The 25,088-nt window shown below is 43.4% G+C and overlaps 1 protein-coding gene and 1 long non-coding RNA gene across 2 annotated transcripts in view; one reads left to right on the top strand and one right to left on the bottom strand.

Moving 5' to 3' along the window:
- The window catches only part of mus101 (mutagen-sensitive 101), a 67,772-nt gene extending 50,425 nt beyond the window's left edge, over positions 1-17,347 (bottom strand). Inside the window, exon 1 of the mRNA XM_075884785.1 lies at positions 17,173-17,347. The gene's annotated coding sequence lies outside the window, so the exon portion shown is untranslated. The remainder of the gene's footprint in view (positions 1-17,172) is intronic.
- Positions 39-23,125, top strand: LOC119186578 (uncharacterized). The gene is made up of 3 exons (XR_012889282.1): positions 39-254; positions 6,980-7,228; positions 22,820-23,125. It is a non-coding gene; the product is annotated as an uncharacterized LOC119186578 (long non-coding RNA).
- The last annotated feature ends 1,963 nt before the right edge of the window (positions 23,126-25,088 follow it).

Here is a 25,088-nt window from a genome sequence, read left to right as displayed (position 1 = left end):
ACTATGCCGACAGGAGCGCCGTGGTGGCCGTCCGGCGGCGCTTGAAAACGAGGATCGCGCGCGCTCGGCGAATATGCGGGCGCTGGCGTCACCTCCCAATTCTAGCCACCATAGCATTGCATAAATCGGTTGCCAGACTTTGGAGTGGTTGCTGCCAGATTGCCACTAAATTTAGTAGATAAATTTGCGCCTATGGTTGTGGCTTCTCCGTGAGGGTTTGGTGTCGTCCGCGGTGCAATTTGCGAGTGTGTGAGGTACGTTTGCCATTTTAATTAACAAAATGAACGTAAAACGAGCGTTGCAGAAGTCGGGCCCCGTTCTCTTGCTATGTGTGCAGCTGTGCAATTAAGAGATCGTGGCTCAGTATTAACGACGACGGGGAAAACCACGGAGGAAGGGAAAACTGAATAGAGTCGCAGCAGGCGGTGCGCAGCCCCCCCCCCCCCTTTTTTTTTTTTTCACAGCTGATCGTGCCGCGTCGACCGCGTGCCACGACGGGGACGCTACGCTTCCTCTAGCTGTGTCAGCACAAGACACATCGTTCGGACTCGTGTACATGTGACGAATAAACGTCCCAAAGCTGGCTGATCGGGGTACGTCGGATATGCTACAGCTATATACGCCTGGAAGGCTGCTTTATCGACGCAGTTGGAGCGAATTAAGCGTGACTCGCGCGTACCTGTAAATGAGACCCCGCATAAACCTATTGCCACCCAATTCACGCTCACGTTTTTTTTTTTTTTTTTATTTTGTCGAGTCGCTAGTGTAGCGTTTGTTGTGGTTGTTTTCCTCTGCACATGGCTTGTGCCCATCGTGGAATTAATATACAGACTATTATCTCCATAGGGGGATTGGCCAATTATAAGGTGAACGTTCCCGATACTACATACTTCCAGATTCGCAATTGGCACTTCAAATCAGAATTGACTAACTAGCGCTCCTGGGAATTAATTAATGCCGAAAGTGTAGCGCTTGTTGCCGCGACTTGCGTCAGCGTCCTAGTTTCTCCATGCTCTTCTCACAGATTCGAAGAATTTAGATCTGGGGGCTTTCGCCACTTCTGTTCCGCTTGCTCTCTAAAAAGCCCTTGGTACTACTTAAGAAGCCGTGCAATAACATTTCATCTGTCGGTCAGTTAGTTGCTGTCTTTTGGGGGGATGGTGCAATTGTCGCGCGCCGGTTTGTTGATGTTGCTAGCTTCTCCGAGCACTGGCCCAAATTCCGCAAGCCACAAATCATATTTGTACAAGCATTGCTCGACTCCCTAAATGTACAAATTCGTGATGTGCGTTTTTTTGATGATGCAACCTAAATTCATAGGCATTGTCTACCCCGATATTTTTTTCCGAAATAGTTACCTCGCGGCATTTTAAATGGACTGTAACAAGCGCATCTAAATAATCTGCCAACGAATGTACAGATGCATCGCAAACCGAAAAAAAAAAAAAAAAAAAAGCTGGCATAGGAATATTCTGCCCTGAACTTGAGTGGTATTTTTCTTTACGACTGCCTGATTTTATCTCAATTTTTATAGCTGAATTTATAGCCACAGTATTAGCTCTCCAAAAGTTAACCAGTTCAATTACAGACGTAGCAATTATCACTGACTGATAATCTGTATCTTCTTCTCTCTGCATCTGGTGAAACGCCTGTACTAAAGCTTTTCAGAATACTAGTTCCCGCACACCTACAATGTCTCCACTTAATTTGGGTACCAGGACATAGGGGTTTGTTTTTAAACGAAAGTGCTGATTCTTTAGCAATGGAGGCGCTTTTGATGTCAATCATTCCAGTTTTCCTACTGACAGCATACATTACAATTGCAAGTTGCCGCACGCTAACATTCAAAAAATGCTTATGAAACCCTGTCTTGACAACTTCTCCAGAATATAAGCACCTATTATTTCCCTGGAACAGTGAGTTATCGCGGTCGAGGATAATGGAAGTGGCTTTAACCAAACTTCGCTGCAGGGTTGCCTCCCACAACTTTTACCTGCATAAAGAAAGTCAAGCGCTGTCTCCTCTGTGTCTCTTCCGTAAGGAAGAGGAAACAATTAGTCATCACTTTCAATCCTGTCGCCAGTACGCATCATTGAGGAGAAGATTCATAGCACCAGCTCTTCGAAACTTAGGCCTGGAAATATCCGAACCAGTTGTTCTTTCTTTTGGTGCCTCTACTCTGGGCTACAATCACAGGGATGCTTACTACGCCATAGAGGAATTTATCAGTCAGACTAAAAGAATAGTGAGCTCAATTCATCATCCATTTAAATATTTAAATACAAATATTCAGTGATTACATTTTTTGTATTACCTATCCCTAGCTTATACGAGAAGTGTTAGAAATCAATACTTTAAAAACAAAAAAATTCACATGACACTCAGCCAATCACCTGCATTGGGTAAAAGCCATGATGATGATATATGGTGTTTTTTGGCGCAAGGGCCATTTGATGGCCAAACAGCGCCAGTTCATGGGACAAGGAATGTGGACGATGATTGTGATTAGCGGCTGTATAAGGGCCATAAAATTCCTCGCGGTAAGGCGGGTAAAAACATACAAGTAATAAAATCATGACCATGCCGTGAAAGGTGTGTGCGGTGCCAATAGATGAACAAAGTTGGTGATACTAAAAGACGATGGTGGACATGTATGGAATTAGCACAAGTGCCTCACTTGTTCATACCCTTGCGTCCAAGGGCCGTGAGGCAAGTGCTTTCTTGTGTAGCCACCGCAGCGAAAACCTCTCAGGAGAGGTCGTGCTACGGAATGCCCGGGTATATGATATGAAAACTATGAATTTCTTTTAAAAACGCTAGCAATGATTTATAACTAAAAAGCGGTTCCCTACCGACGAACATTGCAGGGTGTAAAGGTATATGTTGTCGGTAGGGTAATGGAAAGTGTTGTCTTCTTATAGTGTCCAATTGTTTGCACTGAATTAAAACGTGAAGAACTGTTAATGCCTCACCACATTTATCAAACAATGGTGGATCACCACCGGACAAAAGATGTGTGTGTGTCCTATCCTGAGTCTTGTTAGTGTTACCTCTGTTAGACGTGATTTTGATACTGGTGGCCAATGGCCAAGGTGTGGCTTGATAACGTGTAGTTTGTTTTGTGTATGTGTATCCCACTTGCTCTGCCAGTAGTCCCTGAGGTTTCGTTTGAGAGACGGCTTAAGATCAAGGGCCGGGATTGATATGGATGTAATGGCGGTGCTCTCATGGACGGATGCAGCGAGCCGATCCGCCCTCACGTTGCCTTGGATCTCACGGTGCCCTGGCACCCAGCACACTACAACATGTTGTTTGAGTGTGCACAAAATGGAGTAAAGTGAGACAAGGACCGGGTTTTTTTGTTTTTTAAGACAGTGCAGAGCCGTTACCACACTGAGGGAGTCCGTATAAATTACTGCTTTTTGTATTTGTAATTGTTTGATGTGTTCAGCTGCCACAAGTATCGCGTAAGCTTCCGCTGTGAAGATACTTGTGCGTGGATGTAGAGGGCCAGCATCCGAAAAGAATGGGCCGACAGCAGCGTAGGACACAGAGGAGTTAGTCTTGGAGGCATCTGTGAAGAAATCAGGACGTGTGTATTTGCGTTGAAGTTCCAAAAAGTATGTTCGGATACAGGCAATAGGTGCATGTTTTGTAACTTCTAGGAAAGACACATCGCAGTCTATGGTCTGCCACTGCCACGGTGGCGGGTATGCTACAGGAGCCACTAAATTGTGTTCAAGTGACACTGCAGTTTCTTCAGCTAGACACTTCAGGCGAACTGAGAAGGGCTGCCTCATCGAAGGCCTGTTTTGAAACAGAGTTGAGCTCGACAAATCATTAATTGTAGAGTATGAGGGGTGCTTCTTGTCTGCTTTCCCCTTAAGGAAATAAACAGAGGACGTGTAAGTTCTCTGCAGATGAAGCGACCACTCATTTGACTCAACATAAAGGCTTTCTACGGGGCTAGTGCGAAAAGCACCCGTAGAAAGGCGGATGCCCAAATGGTGCACGGGGTGCAGCATCTTCAAGGCACTTTGAGTAGCAGACTGATAGACAACGGTCCCATAATCTAAGCGGGTGCGAATGAGACTTCTATAGAGGTTCATGAGGCATTGCCTATCACTACCCCACGTAGTACGTGACAACACTTTTATAAAATTCATGGCTTTTAGACATTTTGTTTTTAAATACTTGATGTACGGTACGAAGGTCAACTTGTTGTCCAAGATTAAGCCTAAGAATTTATGCTCGCCTTTGACGGACAGACGTTGCCTGTTCAGTCGAATGTCAGGTTCCGAGTGCATGCCTCTCTTTCGATAGAACAAGACACACGTGCTTTTTTGTGGGTTAAGTCGAAATCCGTTTTCATCTGCCCATTTGGAGACCTTATTTAAACCCAGCTGAACCTGCCGCTCACACATGGCCAAGTTGCATGACTTGAAGCCAAGCTTAACGTCGTCGACATATGTACAATAGAAGATATTGCGGGGAATGGACAAGTGCAAAGAATTCATTTTGATAATAAAAAGTGTGCAACTAAGCACGCCACCTTGTGGCACGCCTGTTTCCTGGACAAATGTTTGGGAGAGCACATTGCCCAGACGGACACGGAATGTCCGGTTTGACAGGTAACTTTCGATTATATGAAACATTCTTCCGTGCACACCAAGGTGGGACAGGTCTCTTAGAATTCCGAAACGCCATGTTGTATCATACGCCTTTTCGATATCGAGGAACACAGAGAGAAAATATTGTTTATGGACGAAGGCGTCTCTGATCTGTGCCTCGATACGAACAAGGTGGTCTGTGGTGGATCTACTTTCTCGAAACCCGCACTGAAATGGGTCGAGCAAATTGTTTGTTTCAAGGATATGTACAAGTCGGCAGTTTATCATTTTTTCGAATACTTTGCACAAGCAGCTTGTAAGTGCAATAGGCCTATAACTTGAAGCTAAAGAAGGGTCCTTGCCCTCTTTCAAAATGGGAATAATAATAGCCTCTTTCCAGGAGGTAGGGATAGTGCCAGAAAACCAGATAGCATTGTACAAACAAAGTAGGGTTTTTCGTGTTTCGGCTGGTAGGTTTTTTAACATTTCATACACCACACAGTCGGAACCTGGGGCAGAAGTACTGCAGGAGTTTAGGGATGTTCGGAGCTCCACTAGACTGAAAGCTTGGTTATATGCCTCGTTTCTAGTGGATTTGTGTTCGAGTTTCTGCTTTTCTATTCTTGTTCTGTATTTTTGGAAAGTGTCAGTATAGTGGGACGAGCTGGATACCCGTTCAAAATGTGCCCCGAGGAAGTTTGCCTGATCTTCCAAGGTATCACCTTGAGTGTTTACGAGTGGAAGTGTGTGTACTTGTTTCCCTGCTATCCTATCGACCATGTTCCAGACTTTAGCCTCCTGTGTGTATGAATTGATCCCCGACAAAAACTTCTGCCAGCTTTCTCTTCTGGCCTCCCGACGCGTTCTCCTTCCTTGAGACTTTATTTTTTTGAAGGTGTCAAGATTTTCCGCTGTTGGCGAGTTCCGCAGCAATCTCCATGCCCTGTTCTGTGCCTTTCGCGCATTACGACACTCCATGTTCCACCATGGGACGTGTCGTTTGCCGGGCATTCCAGATGTTTGCGGTATGCACCTGGCTGCTGCGTCAGTTAGAAAAGCTGTGAAGTACTGCACAGCTTCATCTATGTTTAACCTACATATGTCTGTCCAACTCAAACGTGTAGTGTTGTGGAACTGTTCCCAGTCTGCTTTGTTTATCAGCCATTTGGGAACATGTAGAGGACATTCATATGTTGTTTGTGAACTCAACACTACAGGAAAATGGTCACTTCCATATAGATTATTAATGATTTTCCATTTCAGTAGGGGTAGGAGTGAAGGTGATACGATGCTGAGGTCTATAGACGAGTAAGTTTTGTTGGCAATGTTATAGTATGTTGGCTCTTTCCTATTCAACAAACAGGCACCGGAAGAGAAGAGAAATTGTTCAATGAGACGACCTCGTGCATCAGAGCGAGAATCGCCCCACAGTCCACTATGTGCATTTAGGTCCCCAAGAGGCAAATAGGGTTCAGGCAGTTCGTCTATTAAAGACTGAAATTCACGTCTTTCAAGACGGTGGTGGGGAGGTACATACAAAGAGCAGATGGTGACGAGTTTGTTTAAAAGTACCGCTCTAACAGCCACCGCCTCAAGGGATGTCTGGAGTGGTAAATGTGTACACGCTACTCCTTGGTTAATAATAATGGCTACGCCATCGGATGACGCCACAGCATCATCTCGGTCCTTTCGGTATATGACGTAAGCACGTAAAAAATTTGTATTGGAGGATTTCAGATGTGTTTCCTGTACACACAGCACTTGAGGTGAGTGTTTGTATAAAAGCTCTTGGACGTCGTCGAGGTTTTTAAGCAGGCCTCTGACGTTCCAATGTATAATTTGTGTTTCCATATTGGAAGTAAAGTAGTGCTGTGTGTACGTTAAGGGAGTGACTTGTTTAAGCTGAAAGGTCGAGCTCAAGTAGCAGGGCTATCATCAGGCCCTGTTATGAGCTTTTTAGTTTTCTTGGCTCGCTCCAGAGAGCCGCGCCGCTCTTTTGGCACCAGGGGTGCCGCCGTATCCATTGCCTCCTCGGAGGCACTGGATGCCCGCTCATGCGAGCTGGTTTTCGAAGCTTGGGCCTCGCCTGGCGAGGTGAGGCCTTGAGACCCGAGGACCCTGGAGTCCCTGGTCTCTGTTCGATAGTAGGCGGAGTAGCCTCAACTACTGCCGCCTTGGGGGCAGGCGTCACAGCCAATGACTCGCTCTGCGCAGGCCGAAGGAGTGGCGAAAGCTGGTGCGACACTGCCCCCTGGCGCGCCGCATCAGCATATGTGGGGCCATAAAATGGCGAGACTCTTTTTCTTGCTTCATTAAATGTAATGTTTTCTTGTATTTTTAAAGTGATGATCTCTTTTTCTTTTTTCCAGAAAGAACAGGAATGTGAGTACGCGGCATGACTACCGCCACAATTCACACAGTGTGCAGGTGCTTCGCAGTTGTCGGACGCATGGCCCACGACTCCACACAGAGCACAAGTTTTCTGGCCACGACAGCTTTGTGAGCCGTGGCCATATCTCTGACATTGGAAGCAACGGCGGGGGTTGGGAATATATGGCCTCACAGATGTCTTTGTGTACCCAGTCTGAATTGTTTCCGGCAAATCGCTCGAAGCAAAGGTCAGTACTAAGTGTTTTGTTGGTATTTCCTTTTGATCTCTTCTTATCTTAATACGCTGTACGTTTGTCACGTTCTGGCTCTTCCATCCTTCAAGAAGTTCAGCTTCGGTCAGGTCAAGCAAATCTGCATTTGATACGACCCCGCGAGATGAGTTCATGGACCTGTGTGGCGTAATACTGATGGGTGTGTCTCGAAACGTTGTGAGGGTGTTCAGTTTATCAAATTGGTCTTTGTCACGTATTTCAAGGAGTAGATCTCCACTGGCCATTTTGGTAACCTTGTACCCGGCACCGAGAGTTTCGGTTAAGGACCTAGCCACTACGAAGAGGGATACTGTTCTGGCTTGCTTGTTAGTTTTTTCGCAGTGTATAACGTGGAAATGAGGAAAGGTTTGTCTTGGCCGGATGAAAAAATTGATATCTTCGGTGCGTACCCGCTTTGAGGAGGCACGATCATTAAGTAAAGAGAATGCTTTGTGCATGCTAATTGTATGTTGTTCAGTAGCGTTGGCGGCCACCCACCACGGAGCCCAACGAGGGGACGCTGCAAGTTTACGGATGCTGAAACCTGCAGACGCCAGCCGTACAACGCCACTATAACCCAATGCGCCTAGACCAAGGTAGGCTATTTGCACAGGGTTAACCCTAGCCGCCAGGAAGTTGGGAAGTAAACGGAAGAGAGTAGAAGACAGGACAGATAAATAGTAAGAGATAAAGACGAAGATGTAGGGAGAGAGAGATAGGAAAAGGCGACTGCCGATTTCCCCTGGGTGGGTCAGCCCAGGGGTGCCGTCTACGTGAAGCCGGGGCCAAAGGGGTGTGTTGCCTCTTCCGGGGGGCCTTAAAGGTCCAATCACCCAGCGTCAGCTCAACCCCCAGGATCCCCTTTTCCCCGGACACGGCAAAGCCACGCACGGCTAGGCGTGGGAGGGAGTCAAAACTCCCCCGTTAGCTCGGGTCCGTGGTGTCGCTACACATCAAACGCCTACTTGCGCAGGCGCCCCTGCGGGGTGGGTAAAAGCCATGAGAAGAGGCGAAGAAGAAAAGGTGTGCCGGATTCTTTGTATACTAGAATTTGGATATGTGTTATTCTCAAGTGGGCCTGCTTATAAACTTAAGCCTTTGATTGTTTTGGAGTGTGAAGCCCTGCGACTATGCCTTCTGTTGCGAAGTTTGTTGCGAATATGTTTTGTATCAGGGAGGCGCGCTTACCAACTTTGCCTTGTCGATTCCATATCCTGACGGTTCAGGCTTATCTAAAATTTTATAGCTATTCGTTAAGACGATCAGAATATGTATACAGACTCTTTTTCTCTTGCTCATTGGCCACATTTTCATACAACCCAAATTTTGTCCAGAAGCAACTACACAGAATAAACATGAAAATTTGAGATTTACCAGCAGTAAATGTGCAAAATCAAAATCTTATCACAGAATATGATGAGATTTTTCCCTATAAGCCTAAATTTCAATCACACAGGTACTAAATAGCCGCTTGCAAGATTACCTTACACACGTGGAAACAAATTATGTAATAGCCACTGATGCTTCAGTACTAGATGAAAAGACAAAAGTAGGTACTTACTCTCCTTCACTTGACCTGTAGTTTTCAGTAAGACTACAAGACTTCACACCTATTTTTAAAGCTGAACATTTGGCAATTGTTCTACCACTACGAAAACTAACTTTGAACACCCACACTGCTATAATAATTACAGATTTCCTGTCCGTATGTACAACACTGACAGCTTGATCAAAATCAGATACCTTAAGGACATTCCTTATGTTAATTCCTCCACAGCTGGAGCTCTTAAAATTATTATGGGTACCTGGACAATGCGGGTTAGAATTAAATGAAATGGCAGACTCGTTAGCTCGAATGGAATTAAATGGCCAAATGCTTTCTGTCCCTCTGGTGCTGGCCAGTATAACGGCGATAAGATATAGAAAATTTTCACTCAGCACTGATGCCATAGAATCAGTAAGACCACACACACTGAATTTAGACATTTGAAATATTGATGGAAAACCGGCTGTTGTCATACTAGACAACTGGAAGTCGTGCTAACAAGATTAGGATGTCGTGTGCCTCCTTTAAATCTGTATTCACACAGGGATGGTCTGGGAATATCTCCCCTATGCAGCTTTTGTACAGATCTGGAATCAATGAATCATTATTTTTTGTTATCCCGCCGTTACAGACTATTAAGAAAACGTCTCCTTGTCATCCTATTCGCTAACCTTAGGCTGCCCTTCACCATTGAGAATATACTCTCCTTTGGTGCTTCGGTTCTAGGCTACAGCCACAGGAATGCCTTTGATGCCATTTGCAGTTATGTTCATGAAACAAAATGAATGCGCCTCTAGATTCCTATTTGTATATTTGTTATTATGGTATTATTAAGCAAATTCTAAATATTATTTATAAACGTGTTTGAAATTACTACAATTTCAAGATGTATATTATTCTTGATTGATATGTGGGGTTTAACGTCCCAAAACCACCATATGATTATGAGAGACGCCGTAGTGGAGGGCTCCGGAAATTTAGACCACCTGGGGTTCTTTAACGTGCACCCAAATCTGAGCACACGGGCCTACAACATTTCTGCCTCCATCGATGTATATTATTCTGTCTGGTCGGAATGATATAAAGGGATTATTGCACTCTTTCTGTATTTACATGTGCTTTATCCTCCTTCTGTTAGGACGACATATCATTTGAAAGGCCTTAAATTTCATATGCTCAATTCTTGGGAAATCCCCCTGGGTGGGCAAGAGCCATAGTGAAGGCATCATCACCATCACCTTGTACATCTGTCGTGCCATCACTTATCATCTGGGCTTTGTTTTACTTTCGTTAACTGCTTCAAGAGCTTCCAAAGACTGAACCAGATGCGTTTTCTTGCCATTATGTAGTTTTGATTATCAGTGTTCAGCAAATTGGCATGAACGAAAGTGCTTCGCTTATGTCGTACTAGTGTCACACAAGCAATTTAATCGCAATCAGGCTAGATCGGTATCGTGTGCTGCTCCATAGTCACCTTTAATCATGATGTGGGCATCGAAATCTGGATCACATTTCGCTATTTGAATAACCTCTGTACCAAACTCGATCCTGATTAGTTTGGACTGAGTAGCAGCAATTGACTGCATATCATGATCCAGAAATCCAGTCCGGTCGACCCTGATCGTTATCAGATGTGGCCGTGTGTCACCAGCAATGGCTATCCTGCCCGTAACCGCGATTGAGTTTGAGATAGTAATGCGAAAAATCTAGGGCATGCGCACTCAAAGTAATGAAGGTGGCCATGCTTTTATTAGAAAAGAACTGAGTAACCTAAAATAGGTGCAACTGCTCGTTACGTCAGATTGCTAGCTTGCAAACATACAGTGACAAGGATACGTCTACATGGTGAAGAAATATTGTTTCGAGACAAAGCGACACAGCTTTTGTTCATGTTGTAGGACGTGTTTATCAGTAGTGGCACATGTAACTTTCTACACTCCGTGGTCAGTAAAGGTGCACATCTAAAAGCAAGCATTCCTTTGGTCACAAGACGTTAAAACTTTCCCACTATAAAAACTGTTAAGTTAAATGCGCCATCATTAGACTAGATTATCTATTAAACTTCATCTGGTTCAGTTCAGCCCAGTAACTTCCACCATTTCTCAAGTGCACTGCTGGAATTGCTACTGCACTTTTTTTCCACCAACAACTGTAATCTGCAAGTCTAGGGCAGTTGCGCAGGACGAATAACATTCATAGCAGCAAATGCTTGTTCCATTGTTATCTCAAAACATTTTTTCATAAGTTCTTTTTTTTTCTCCTTTCTTTGTTGCTCTCATACTTACTGTCAAAACAACATGTATGGGGATATAACTTGTGTTGTTCAGTTCGTTTCTTGTTCAAGACCTGTGATGATTGAATTGACTACTGTGTTGCTTCACCTTCATCTTTGTGATGTTCCGTTACAAAAGTGTGTCTGCCTGTCTCTTGCCAATTCCACATATGCTCCCGCAATGGTTCACAATTTGACACACATGAACAATTTCCTGTGCTCTTTCAAGGTTTTTTTTTTTTTTTACAAATCCACACAACTGGAAAAAGTATAAGTTCTCAAAAATTGGCTATCCACCTACCAACAAAGCCATATATCTATCTGTACCGTCTTTACCAGGAAGCATGACATTCAAGTTCATAAGTCAAGGACAACAGTTATTAGAGTGTAAGATCTTTTTCTCACTATGTCTCCTTCCTTGTTAGCGTCTCATATCAAAGATGCTTGTATCATAGCTATGGCCACGTTACCTCTGCTTATTGGTTTATTCACTGGTTTATTTTCTGCCACTCAGAACTATTTTCACTGAACTCAATCCATTTTAAGACAATTGCTAATATTTTCTTGCGATTGCCAGTTGGGATAACAAATAGAGAACCATGCAGAATGTGTTTTTTTTTTTTTTTTTTTCATTTCACCCAGCCATGAGCTTCTACAGTTTTCAGGAATGCAAAGTGGCAATTACAAGGATGATTTTAGAGCACAAGGATCACCATTTTCTTTTTTCAATAGTATGTGAAGGTAGGATGTAGTATATAATGTCAAACACAGGATGGTACGCATTCAGTGGCCTCATACGGGTCTCACTAAAGGATGTTTAACCCTTCGGGGTGTGAAGCATGAGTATGCTTTTCATCTTCGTCATCTCTTCATACTCTGTCCTCTTTGTGCTACACCACCTTAACAAAATATTTTGACAGCTGTTCAGATGTATGTTTCAAAACATGCCTGGCAAGCAGTTTTTCATCAACACTGCAAAGGATATAATTACAGGGATTGCGCATAAGTACAGAAACTTGGAGCATGCTTCAGCTTCGCCTTCAAGAGCAGAACGCAATAGCATAACAACGTCTTGCACGCATTGCCATTTCAATTTCCGACCTGCATTGGTTCTTGGTGGATACCTCAGCCACATAGTATAGAAATGAATAACTGTGCACGTAACATTGGCCGTTTTAAATTAAGTGCCCACTATATCATATTAGTCCTTTTGCGTATACACGAAGGGCGCACCACGTGTCGGTCGGGCAACACTCGACTCTATGCAGCTATTCACTTTGTTGATGCTTCTGCTGTTGATGATGTATAAATATGTCTCAGCACTTTGTAATGAGTTGCCTTTAAAACACCCACTCATTGCACACTTCTCATGTGTTGATGCCTGGTGGAATTGCACACTTGTGCCACACCATATAACATGCAATAAAGGAACTGACAACCAATTTTTATAATGCCTTTTTTTTCGAAATAGAAAACTTGTTGGTCAGGGATTCTAACAAGGGTGCAACAGCTGTGCCAATTGCGGCAATTTGATACAATTTCAAGTTGTTCTGCCAAGCTGTGTCAAAACCCTGAAATTTGCTGAAACTGTGCCACGCTGCGCCAAAATGCCCAGCCAGCCTCAAAATTTTCTCAGCTGCGCTAATTTCGGCGAGAATTGCAGGCCACGTCTGCCACCTGCAGTTTGTGCCATCCGTCAAAGCGCACAGACCCCAACCTTAAAATGTACTTAAAATATGACCAGATGAAGCAACAACGCTGCGCACCGATCGGTCCGTTGACCACAGCTAATACCTATCAGCGGGATGGCGGAACTTCAAGACAAATATGCATTGCTGTAGCCACCAACACTTTGTGGGAAATGTAAATTTCCTATCCTGAAAACGTAGCTATGGCTTGTTAGGAATTAAAGCTGGAAGCGTATGTCCCGTTTTTCTCGCCCCAACAAGCTCAACATGCTGGGAACGGCGGCGTTGCCAGCAACTATGTCGATTTCCTGAACAATGGCACACAAAATTTTTATTTTTTTTTTTTTATTATTTTTTTTTTTTTTTTGAAGGTGCGTCATCCTCGCCCATGGCCCGGCGACAGATATCCGGTACCGCCGCTGGGCCAGTGGGTGCGTGCCGTTGTTACTATACCTGGTCGAACGCGCTTTGAAGGAGATCCAAAGCGGCACCTAACCCCTCAGCAAAAGAAGAAAAAATGGTGGGAAGTGGGTGGGGAGGTGTAGCGGTTAGGAAATTTCTTGGCTTTGGTTCTAACCTGTGCAGAGAATGCTGCTTAAGCTACTTTCGCCGCAGTACGCCGGTGCCCATCAGAGAAGCATATTGAGATTTGGAAGGGGCTATTAGTAGGAGACTGGGCATTTAGCTAGGTTACTCATGAATTTGTATGCCTCATAATTCTGAGTACCAATATAATAAATGATATCTAAATAAGCTACTGGCAATCATCTGGAACAGCGTATCACATTTCTGCTTCCCAAGAAAAGCAAACTAAATTGTGCACCAGTTTTTTCTTTTTGCACCCCGTACTTTTTGGTTCTACGAATCTCCCAAAATTCAAGGTCACGAACTTGGCAGACCCACATTTAAATTTACAGAGTATGTCAAGTAATTTGACAGGCACAGCAAATGCTAATACAGACCTCATCACTGTTTGCTCGCTCGGTGGGCTGGTTCAAAATACTACTTTCATTGAAATAGCAGTGCTCATGCTCACAATGCAAGATTTAGTTGATGTTGAATGGTTTATACCTTTTTTTTTTCAAAATTGAACCCTTCTCATTTATACTGCTCAGAATTTATTATTTCACGATAAAAAAAAATGTAAGATTTTTTTCTTGAACCTGCTCCAATTTTCGATTTTAGTGCTCCAAAAGTAATATTTTACTGCTCCAAAAATTGCTTTTCGGCTTTGCATGCCTGGTCTAATCACAGAATGGGAAAGTGGAAAATGCAGCAAAACATTTGTAATCATTTTTTTTTTTGTATACACCGAATATGAAGCCCTGTATTCACATGCTGCGAATAGTGAGCGCGAGAGTGGTTCGTGGTCGAGCATGGTACTTTACTACTGTGCATGCATGCACTCCGCGCGCATGCACTGCCCCTCGACTTGATCCACTGGCAACTGCGATGGTAGCACTGCTTCTCAGCGTGCAACTCCTTTCATGCCATAAGCAGCCCAGAATTGAGCCGGACTAGATAATACATACTCCAATTTTCAGGGCTGGTGCACATGACAGCCTCAACCCACGCGACTACGTACAGGAAAGCGATTGACTCGATATTTCATAATCCTGCTTCAATCCTCTTCTGCTAGGCTGTGCGACATGACGGTTTTTGTTACTTTAAGTACATTTTAAATATATAAATCCTGCTCACAATGCAAAAAAAATGCTGTCATCTGTGACTATACTTCATGGTCTTTTCATTTCTGCTGAGATCTAATCGCACCTTCTGGCCAGTTGTCGGTCCCATTAAGGAGACTCCTTCCACTACATGACATTGATATGGCGTTTTTTTTTTTTTTTCTTCAAAGCAGCTTCAAGAAATGTTTTGGCTGTGTAGTAGAATACTTGCTTTGCCCGCAGAGAGCCTGGGTTTGAGCCTCACTCGGACCGTAAAATTTTTATTATTTATTTTATTTGCATTTTTCTCAATTTTTTTGATCACAGACAAGATGAGGATTTTTCGCTCACAACCAACACACTGCCACCGTTATTTCTTTAAAACAAGCTGCACAAAACAGCGCAGTACGCAACAATGGCAGATACTGCTTTCCGTCGTCAAAACACATCATCTTACAAAAGTAAAAGGCAAAGCCGGCTGCAGAAAAGCTCTCTCGAATTATTAATGGTGCAATGGGGCTCGTCACATTTTGCAAAAAAATTTCATTTGGAGCATTGATTCAACACATAAATCAAGTGATTTGAAATATTATGCAAGTACACGCTTATAAGCACATAATGCTACAATTGAAGGAGGAAACATGTGCAGGAAACAAACCATTTGCATCACGATGCCGAGCTCAGAAGAAAAATTGTGGAATCACACTAATATGGTTTATAGACTGATGCGGTTTCTCAGTCTCGTATATTTCCGTAATGTTTACTCGGGCTGTTACAGAAGCACATGATTATACAACAACCAGAATAATATTATTCATAGTAAAGTAGCTTTCACAACAGTACTGATAATTGATGATTAGTTTATCATTATGAAAACACTTTAAAGTAGTCCGGTTCAAAGTACCGCTCACCATAGAATTGAGGCATAAAAGTGTAGTACAATGTTGTCCTTGGTGACTAACTGCACATCCCATTGTCTCCCCTTTTAATTTGTCTGAAGTACATTTTACATCAGGTTTACACCAGGAACTTCAACAAACTATGCCAGTTGTCGATTCTTTTGTACTATATTAAACTCTAATCTTTTTTTCTGGAAAGCAGCAGCACTTTGACAGTTCCTGTCTTTCTGCCCGCCCACTCTATGTCTTTTCTTCATTGATCCCTTTTCTATATATGTCATTCTTTCTTGAAAAGACATGTATTAATGTTTTTCGGTATGATTTTCTGTCTTTGTCTACATTTTTCCTTATCTACTTCTTTAGTTGTATTTCTTATATACATCTTTCTTTCTCAGGAAGATATATATCAATGTCTTTCTGTATGAATCTGTCTTTGTCTACATCTTTCAATATCTACTTGTCCTTTAGTTGTATTTACCATTTGTTACAGGCAATATCAGGAATATTGTTATGTCACTATATTACTGTATTTACAAATAGTTTCATTGAGGCATAATATCTTTATAAAGAGTTCAAAATTTCGAGATCATATGTGCTCTGATTGATGGTAGACACCACTGGACAGTCACAATCCACATCTCATTAAGCACTTAATACTTAATAAGACCACATTTAAAATCACCTTTGCAATTAGTTCTAGTCACTGCTTGAGCAGCTGCTCCAATTAACATTTGCAAACTACAGCCGAGTAACTGACCACAGCAGTTTGACATATTCAGCATACGACAGCATTATTCACGTTATGCTTTTAACGAAGCATGGTGCTTTGTTCGTCATTTTTGTTTTTATGCAGGGCTTTAGAACAATAAAAGATGACACAGAAAATCAAGTGAAGGAGTACCTCACTGGCCTCAACAAAATCAAAGCAAAGAGAACATCTGATGAGAAACCAGGAACCTACACAAAAAGTGCAAAAGCTATTTTTCAGAAATTACAGAAGCCTTTACGGATGAATGAGCTGTGCCATGGACTGAATTAGCATTAGAGAATATCTTTCTGAAGCTCACAAGCATGCCTATGCCAGCAGAAAAGTTGCTGGATGTGACACCTACAAAAGAAATTTAAAAGTAACATTGATTCATTTCCACACACAACAAAAAAACATTAACAATACCAATCGCATAGGAAAGCCAAATTTACTGAAAGAAAAAATGGTGTCGGACGTACTGTCAGCCACATTAGTTGCTTAGAATGTGATTTATACAGCCTCCTCCCAAGGGGAAGGGACTGGATGCTGTACAAATTACATTCTAAGCAAAAGAGCATGAAATGCACTCTAGTAATTCAAGAATGGCTGCAAGAAATAACTGATAAATGGGTTTCGGCAATGTCGGGCTCACCTCTGTTCAGCGATACAGCATTACTGAACATTTTTTTGGTAGCATCACAATGCTCATGACACTCAAAAAGGAACAGAACACGGTTGTGACGTGATGCAGCGAAGAAATTTTCGACGTAATCTCTTGGCTACACTCGTCTCAAAAGAAAGTGGAGTACCTGGTAGCCTCATTAGAACCCCCACAGTGCAGTTACTAAAGCGATTGCATATGTGGACACTCGAGACGCAGGCAAAGCGCATACATGACCTTCTACTATATACGCGTTAGTACTCCGTTTGAATTGTCAATGTCAAGTACTGCCATCGACCGCAAAATAAAAGAAGGCCACAAGTTATCAAGCGACGTCCTGCGTCATTCACTACTTCGTTCATTCTACTTTAACGGTAATGCGCCGAACATTCATGACCAGCAATGCGACGGCGCGATAACGAACAAATGTGTAACGTACCATTCGCAGAGAACTTGTGTGACATGAAACACCGAACTCGTGTTCAGATCAACGTTTCACTTCCACAATAACACCTAATTAGCGGCCAAATTAGCCCAGTCTAACCGCGAAACGCACTACCCAACACAACTGACTAGACGTTGAATGCCGCCGCGACAGCCGTTTCGCGGGAGCGTGCAGACGGCATTAAAGTAACAAAATAAGTGTGGCTATCATTTGAAATTTTAATAACAACAATGTTCAAATAACAAATGTTTCTAACTAAAATACTCCATTGAAACCTATTTTCACACAATTCACGCTCACTTTTTTTTATTTTGTCGAGTCGCTAGTGTAGCGCCTGTTGAACTAGGTTCTGTTTGGCTACAGTGTACTAGAATAGAGGCAGTGTGCTCACAGGCGGCAGTGGGTGACCCACTTCGTGTCGACGCCGAGAGGCGGCGCGGTTCGCAGCGTCACCTGAAACTCCTTTGCGCGCCGAAGTAGAGAGCCACAGCGCAATTGTTGAAATGCCAGAAATTATGCAACGTTCGCGACATGCAATGCACGACACTTCTTTTGGGGCATCTTATCAGTGTGCAGGGCGTGAAGCAACTGACATCGTATTATTTTCCTGCCGTTTAAATGTTCAAAATGGTTTTGCTTATGCAGCGGTCATGTCGACTGCGGTTCCGAGGAGCGAAAAACACTACGTGCTTTTTTTTTTTTTTTCGCAATGTCAGAATAAAAATTTTGGAGTTTAACGGGCCGAAGCCACACTTCCGCTATGAGGTGCGCCATAGCGGAGGGCTGCAGGTTAATTTAGATCCCTTTAGAATTTTTAACGTCAGCCGAAATGCCGACACGCGGCTTGTTTCGTTTTTTTCTCCTCCTTCGGGACAACAGCCACCGCGGCTAGGATCGAACACACGTCCTTAGGTTCAACAGTACAACGCCTTAGACAGCCTCCACGCCGGGTTTTTCTTGATTACGTGCTGCGGCAAAACATTGTCTGACACATTCTTGTTGCTTCTGGGGAAGCTTCGAAATCTGCTCACTTAGAGTCTCTTCGGCTACTGCTGCATTGGAAGCCCTGGAAGGTGTTCGTTGTACTCTTGACCTCCTTGTCAAGAGAGCCTTCCTGAAGTATTTGCAGCTCATGCACTGTCCACCTGAAAATAGAAATGTGCGGAAATTGTAGCAAATTCTGACTGGGACGTGAACAAGAAAGCACTGCCAGTACTTATAGGCGCCAGAATGCGCCGGCAAGTAATACATTATGTAACAAAGAACTGCACTACTTCAGTTAAGTGAAAATCGGGCGACTCGTTACCCACCTTTGGTTGTTACTTTGCCGCTGCAGTTGATGCTGAAATACGTCGCATGCTTGATTTTGAGCTGCTTCTGGAGTCCTGCTGTTAAAAAGCAGGTGTCATAATCTTTGGCATTCAGAGCACCAATACAGAGTTCGGTAGCTTCCACGCTTTCCAGCACGCTTTCCGCTTCTTCCTGACATTTAATGATGCGCTCCCCAATCAGCCGCCCCCTCACAAACACCTTGCAGTAGCCATCGGGCGGTTTATCGCAGAGGAACAACACAACTTTTTCGGACTTGACAACGCCTTCTTCAAGGTAAGTCGACGAGCAACACATCACTCCGTTAAGGTCAGGATGGTGATGCATACTCCAGTACTTGGAAGGAGTCTTTAAACAATAACAAAACGACAAGCAATGCTCGGGCTCCGCTGGAACGTCATCGTGTGTCAAATCGCAGTCCTCCCCTGAATCACCAACAGCAGCCCGTGGAAATTCAGTGCAGTCAATCTCGAGAGCACTTCGGCTCTTTTTCTTTGCGGCTGCATGGTCATTTTCGTACATCTTCCTTTTAGCTCTCGGTTTTGGCATCTTCTTCGTGAGGTACTGCGGCAAATTTGGAAGAATCGTGGGGACGGAGTTTTCCGACAGCATCGGTTTATCACGAGGAATGCGTACCTCTTTGCCATCTATATGGTGCACGAACTCCTTGATAACGAACCTCGGTTCGAAATGCAGTTCGCAGACCGCAGAAAACTCATCCAGTTTCTTATCTGCACGGTGGAGATTTCTTTCCCACTCCTTCCACCGTTCTTCATCACGCGGGACGCTGAACAAAGACGCCTGTGGTGCATCCTGCACACGACTGTACCCAGTTCGACAACCGGGCGCAAAACAGTAATTTCGACGGCGGTTAGGCATCTTCACGAACACATACTACACAATGATCCAAGCATAAAGCACAGAACACGCACACGGGGTACCCACGTTGATCCAATCGAACCGATCGAACTGAACTGAGCGAACCAGCCCCGTCCGCCAACACGGCCAACACGAACCAAGAGAAGTTTTTCAGGTGCGTCAAGCGTCAGCGCCCCTGGTGGGCATCGTGGCAGTCGACACAGAGTGCGCCACGGCGGAGCACCGCAAGGATAGGGCAGTGAGCACACTGCCTCTATTCTAGTACACTGTAGTTTGGCGTTGCATAAATCAGTTGCCAGACTTTGGAGTGGTTGCTGCTAGATTGCTACTAAATTTAGTAGATAAATTTGCGCCTATGGTTGTGGCTTCTCCGTGAGCGTTTGGTGTCGTCCGCGGTGCAATTTGCGAGTGTGTGAGGTACGTTTGCCATTTTAATTAACAAAATGAACGTAAAACGAGCGTTGCAGAAGTCGGGCCCCGTTCTCTTGCTATGTGCGCAGCTGTGCAATTAAGAGATCGTGGCTCAGTATTAAGGACGACGGGGAAAACTGAATAGAGTCGCAGCAGGCGGTGCGCAGCCCCCCCCCCCCCTTTTTTTTTTTCTCACAGCTGATCGTGCCGCGTCAACCGTGTGCCACGACGGGGACGCTACGCTTCCTCTAGCTGTGTCAGCACAAGACACATCGTTCGGACTCGTGTACATGTGACGAATAAACGTCCCAAAGCTGGCTAATCGGGGTACGTTGGATATGCTACAGCTATATACGCCTGGAAGGCTGCTTTATCGACGCAGTTGGAGCGAATTAAGCGTGACTCGCGCGTACCTGTAAATGAGACCCCGCATAAACCTATTGCCACGCAATTCACGATCACGTTTTTTTTTTTTTTTTATGTTGTCGAGTCGCTAGTGTAGCGTTTGTGGTGGCTGTTTTCCTCTGCACATGGCTTGTGCCCATCATGGAGTTAATATACAGACTATTATCTCCATAGGGGGATTGGCCGATTATAAGGTGAACGTTCCCGATACTACATACTTCCAGATTCGCAATTGGCACTTCAAATCATAATTAACCACGACCGGCTTTTATAAAGCCGGTCGTGTAATTAACTAACTAGCGCTTCTGGGAATGAATTAATGCCGAAAGTGTAGCGCTTGTTGCCGCGAGTTGCGTCAGCGTCCTTCTCGTTTTTCCATGCTCTTCTCACAGATTCGAACAATTTGGATCTGGGGGCTTTCGCCACTTCTGTTCCGCTTGTTCTCTAAAAAGCCCTTGGTACTACTTAGGAACCTGTGCAATAACATTTCATCTGTCGGTCAGTTAGTTGCTGTCTTTTGGGGGGGATGATGCAATTGTCACGCGCCGGTTTGTTGATGTTGCTGGCTTCTCCGAGCACTGGCCCAGATTCCGCAAGCCACAAATCATATTTGTACAAGCTTTGTTCGACTCCCTAAATGTACAAATTCGTGATGTGCGTCCCATCACCCCCAGCATCACTAGTTTGCATTGGCTGCCACAAACCTTGCGAGCGCTCTCTCCTAGCAGATCGTTTCAAGGGAAAGAGGGTGCACTCGTGCATGGGAGCAACTGCTGATTTCCTTGCCTCCACGGTGCATTTTTGGGGGGGCCATGGATATTTGCAGCTTTCCAGAGAGGATTGTAGCACTATTCGGGAAGCCTTTGCTGAAAATAGTCGTCAATGTGGTGCTCATATAATGCAGTTTTGTGTACAATGCAGTGTCATGTGTTTACATAAAAACCAGTCAGGGAGGGGAGGGTGCAAGTCGGAGGTATAAAACCATCTCTAAATAATTAATAATCATGCTCTAAAGCAAACTAGCTATCCAGCCAGGATAAATGGGTCTTTAGCTATCTATTGCAACAGAAAAAACAAGATTCAATATCTTTTTGTCGTTGCTCCTTTGTCTCACAAGGATTTCCCCTTTTAAAAAGGTATGTAATGTGGTCCTTTACTTCAGCTCAACTTCGCCTGTAATCATCAAATATTATGCCAGATATTTCAGCACTGGTAGACTACAATGGCTATACACTTTCTGCTTTAGGGCGTGCACTAAATTGCCTGTGGGGATTTGGGAACATCTTTTTTGTGTACTTTAGTGCAGCCTTAATGTTCAGCTAAATTAAATTGCTTTGAGATTACCATTGTAAAATTTTTAATAAAACCAATCGTGAGCTGATAGGTCTGTGATGTAATTGTCCAAGTCTTTTCAGTCTCCCTAATTCTGTGTTACTATAACATTGGTGCTTTTCCAACTAGGTGGCACATTTGAGATCTTATCACACCTTGTCAACGAAGGCTCTCTGGGCACCGCCATAAACCCCTCTGTTATGTGAACATGCGTGACCACCCCCCCAAATGCAGGTTCGAAGCTGTGACATCAGCTTTTGTACTCTCGTACAACAGCTCAGAAAGGAGGGGATGCTCCTCTTCGTTAAAAAGGTCTATAGAGCGTCACAAGTTTCTGAGTAAGATGTCCCCTCCAGCTTTAATGAAAGTGACCTCTATACAGTCTTGTCCAGGTGCTTTTATGTGAGACACCTTGTGTGACTTTTGTAACCTCAGTGATAGCAACACAGGAAACTTTACTGTGTGGTCCTACTTTAATTTTATTTGGGAATAACTTATTTATCTGTGAAATGGACAGTGTTCAGAGTGTAAGTCTTCTGTTACTTTTATTGCAGCATTTAACTATTAATAATGCCATGCTTATTTTTCACTGCATGCATTTCGGTATTTCGTATAGAGTTAGTTACTTTGTAGATGTTTCGGTGCTGTCATTTTTACCACTGCTTTTTGATATTATAATTCAGTATGTGACTAGGCCTATACCCGTTGACCAGATTTAATGGCTTAGTGAATTCTATTTTTTTATGCTAATTCATTTAGTAGCTATTGTAGTTTCTTTATGCAGATTTTAGTGGTCCAAGAGATGTTGCTTATTTTTTCCTTCCAACTTCAGTTGCTGATATATAAATTGGTATAGTTATGGTTTTCTATGTCTTTTGTTTTGTTCAATTTGAGCACAATTCTTGCCCTCGCTAGCTTATGATTGGTGCATTTTACAATAATAATAATTTTTGGGGTTTAACGTCGCAAAACTGCCACCATATGATTATGGGAGACGTCATAGTGGAGGGCTCCAGAAATTTCAACCACATCAGGTATTTTAATGGGCATCTAAATTTAAGCACACGGGCCTCAAGCATTTTCGCCTCTATTGAAAATGCTACTGGCGCAGCCAGGATTCTATCCCGCGACCTGCAGGTCAGCAGCGAAGTGCTTTAGCCACTAGACCACTGTGGCGGGTAGGTGCATTTTACCGTGTACTACTGTAATTTCCTGCACTGAGCTGTAGTCTTGACACACCATTAATCTATTTAACTTTTCTTCATGTTTTTTCTTCACCTTACAGACAACCAACTTTTCCTGAGTACTGAAGCATACCAGCACCCTGTAGCTATAGGAGATGAAGGAGATCACTAAAACATCAAAATACTTTTTTCTCCATGAATAATGTGTGACTCGAACAAACTGCCCCCAGTTCACAATGATATCTGTCAATCCTGAACTGGCACACACCTGCATGATTCAATGTCATACATTTATTCATGATGCTAGTACATGTAATATGTTTCTATTGATTGTTGCTTACCTTTACTGTGTATTCATTAGCCTTCTGCCTAATGTGTTTATTAAACCAAGCATGTCTTTTTTTCTATGTTCATAACTTATTTTTGCAAACACACCCACTCACAGACACCCAATATACCCATCAGAATTAATTGATTGGGTAAGTAGGCTATTCATAATACTTGAAATACGACCCCGTTACTTCACAGGGGCACAAATAGCATACTATAGCCAATTTTGTTGATTTGGCTAGTTGTTCTGAGCTCAAGGCGTACAGTATCCTGCTAACAGATAGCACAAAACTTGTACCCCATTTTGTGATGTCTTTTACCCTCTTACCTATATGTGCAGAATGTTTTCTTGTGCTTTACATGTAGGAAGTAAAAAAAAACAGGTAAAGAGCATGCTTAATGCTGGCAGTTAAGTGTAAGCCTGTGTCTTACAGATTTACATTTTGTGTTCCCCAAAGCAACTCGGCCTGCGCAGAGCCCCAAACCCTGCTAGTGCTTGTCTGTAATGTCGTTTTTTTTTTTCAGTAGTCCCTGTAAGTATGCATGTGCAACTTTTGCATTACACTAATATGAAAAATATAAAAGTCCTCGTTAGTGCATGTGGTGACAGCAGTATGGCATCAAATATTTTAAATAAATACCAATGCCACTTGTTTATTAAACTTTGAGCATGCTAATAAATGGATTAAAAAGTGTGGGATCATGGTGTGGGTGGCAAGCTTGAATGAAACTTGAAATAAACACATTGCTGCAGCAACTCGAGAGGTTTAAACCATGCCATTTGTAACCACTGCGGGAATTTTTTTTTTTACAGAGGTGTGAACTCGCTGGTGAAGACAAAAGTAAATTACTAAAACTGATGCTTGTTATTGTCACCTTATTAAAGCAAGTCAGATGGGCAGAAAAAACAACATAGCAGTCATGCTGTTTTCATTTGCTTAGCAGTTCGTCATAAATTTGAAAGAACAAAAAAAAAAACAATACATTGAAACGTGCGGCTGCTTCATGCAACACCTAACAATGTTGGCACATCTGAATCATCCCCCCTCGACCCCATGTACACATGGACATAAGCATTATTACCACAGAACCAATTGACATGCTGAACAGAAAAAAAAGCTACTTCTCCTGAAGAGTGCTGTAGGAACCTTTAGATCAACACCAGCCACCACTCATCTCTTTTTACAACTCAGAATGCAAATTACAAAGCTGATAGGTTATCTGAGGTTGTAGTCGTTTTCTTGGAAAAAGAGCCTGCTTCATAATTGGCTTCATCTGCCCAGGAAGATGGGGGTGATAATAGAGTTATAGTGAACACCCTAGCTTCAACACCTGGAGAATCAGTGAATATAATGCCTTTCGCTTTGTGTGCACTGCTTTTCGTATATGTTCAACAGCCAACAGGGCTGCACATGCTCCAGCTCTTAACTATGTATGCATGCTTCATTTTGGAGAACATCAGATATCGAAAAATGCAAGTGAGGAGCTACATAAGAAACTCTAGCATCAGACCAATGCATTAATAATATCTAGGGTTTTACCAGGGGCGGCACCAGCAGGGTGCATAGGGGGACTTGACCCCACAAATTTTTGCCTGCCCCCCCCCCCCTTGTCACCCCAAGATAAAGCATCGTCGAAGCACAACACATAAGTTCACTACCTTCCTGCTCTCCTCAAGGAACGCAATTGTTGATTCCCCACTCTCAGAAAAAAAAAAAAAAAACCTGGCGCCGCCCTACACGCCAGAGCCACGCTGATTATGAGGCACGTCGGGGTGGAGGGCTGCAGAAATATAGACCATCAGGTGTTCTTACGTGCACTGACATTGCACGGTACACGACCGAGCCTCTACCATTTAACTTCAACTGAAATTAGATGCGAATAATGTAGCGCATAGTACTTTGCCGAGAATGCATTTGAATACATATCATTGGCATGATTTCACTGCCTTGGCCAGAGCAGCTTGGCTGGATGCATTAGGCTGCGTTTTAAGAATATGACGCTAGTTTCTTCACTCGGGTTTCTCTCTCTGTTTGTCTT

The sequence above is a fragment of the Rhipicephalus microplus genome, unplaced genomic scaffold (assembly GCF_043290135.1).
Source record: "Rhipicephalus microplus isolate Deutch F79 unplaced genomic scaffold, USDA_Rmic scaffold_48, whole genome shotgun sequence".
NCBI lineage: Eukaryota > Metazoa > Arthropoda > Arachnida > Ixodida > Ixodidae > Rhipicephalus > Rhipicephalus microplus.
Note: the sequence above shows the minus strand (reverse complement) of the source record. Positions and strands in the feature narration are given on the sequence as shown.